Source organism: Corvus kubaryi, unplaced genomic scaffold (genome assembly GCF_017639235.1).
Source record: "Corvus kubaryi isolate FWS band 111438036 unplaced genomic scaffold, C.kubaryi_AGA036_p1.0 37046, whole genome shotgun sequence".
Lineage (NCBI taxonomy): Eukaryota > Metazoa > Chordata > Aves > Passeriformes > Corvidae > Corvus > Corvus kubaryi.
Genome location: NW_024581020.1, coordinates 41,151 through 42,663, shown reverse-complemented (window position 1 = coordinate 42,663; position 1,513 = coordinate 41,151). Strand labels below are relative to the sequence as shown.

The following is a 1,513-nucleotide window of genomic DNA, read 5'->3' as shown; positions in this document are numbered from 1 at the left end:
GGGGATTTGGGGATGGGAAGTGGCAGGGATGGATGCAGGGATGGATGCAGGGATGGATTTAGGGCAGGGTGAGATCCCAGAGAACGGGAACAGGGGAAGGATCCAGGAAGGCAGAGCCAGGCTGAGGTGCAGCCCTGGGTCTTATCTCGACCAGGAGCTGCCAGCCCCATCCCACTGCTTCCCTAAGGAGCCATCCCAGGCCGGGATCCGGGTCAGCATCACCCCAAACCCAGAGCAAGGTACCCGGAAACCACAGCCTTGAGGGTGGGGAGCCCCAAAATTCACGGAGCCCCAAAATCCACCTGCTACACCCCAAAACCACCCCCATGAGGGATCAGAGCTGCGTCCCACGGCCCCAGGGATGGGAACAAGGAATGTTTCAGTCCACCCCTGCATCCCTTCCTGGGTGTGAGGCGCTGCCAGGGCTCTTTGTCCTCCAACGACAACAACCGAGCCCAGCAGTCAATTTTCCAGCAATTAACTACGGCGAGAACATTTCAAGTCCTCCCAAACCCCGCCTCACAGGATTAATTAAATCTTCCAATTAATGTCTCGTTTAAATGGCGATGATGGCTGTTATCATTTCATATTGATTTCTTTCTTTTTTTTCCCTTTTCCCCCCATCTTTAAATAGAGCTGTTGTTCCTTTCCAGCGCCGCCTTTTCCACAGTCTGGGAGCTGTTTGTTCCCTCTCTGTTGGATTTGCCAACCTTCAACAAGTGTCTGGAAAATCCAGGCTTGGATTTTTGGGGTTATTGACAGGCAGAAGTGCTGGGGATGGCCACGGATTTGGGGATATTTGTGCCGAAAATCCACATTTTCCATGTCCGCGGCGTGAACTTTCCGGCGGCGAGCGTGCGCTCCTGCGGAATTGGGCTCCCGGAAAATTTAATTCTCCCTGCTCCAAACCCGAAGCCATCACTCTCTCCCGGCTCCCAGAGCCATAAAACTTCCCGCTGCTCTGCTTCCAGAACGAGCCGGGCGTTTATGATTCCCGGGAGCGGAGTAATGGATGTGTAACCTCCGGGAATTGCCAAGGTTATTCCGGCGCTCGGAACGTGAGCCCGGCTCCGGCGGCTCCTGCCGGGTTCATTTCCAGGGATTTGCCGGTGTGGGAGCTCCAAGGCACCGGAATGGCACTGGGAAGGTTTATCCTGCAGCGGGAAGGGGGAGAGAGGGGTGGGATTGGGATTGGGATTGGGAATGGGAATGGGGGTCAGCGCTGGGAGCAGGAGGGGGAGGAGGCTTGGAGCTGGCAGTGGGGGTGAAACACATCAGATCCTGAGCTCAGCCTGGGAATGTGGAATGGAGCATCCTTGGATGAGGTTAGAGCATCCCTGGATGTGGGATGGAGCATCCCTGGATGTGGATGGAGCATCCTTGGATGTGAGATGGAGCATCCCTGGATGGGGATGGAGCATCCTTGGATGAGGGTGGAGCATCCCTGGATGTGGATGGAGCATCCCTGGATGAGGGTGGAGCATCCCTGGATGTGGATGGAGCATCCCTGGAT

At 56.0% G+C, this 1,513-nt stretch overlaps 1 protein-coding gene across 10 annotated transcripts in view; it reads left to right on the top strand.

Moving 5' to 3' along the window:
* Nucleotides 1-1,513, top strand: part of SRCIN1 (SRC kinase signaling inhibitor 1) — a 67,671-nt gene that overhangs the window by 45,801 nt on the left and 20,357 nt on the right. The gene's annotated exons all lie outside the window — the stretch shown is intronic.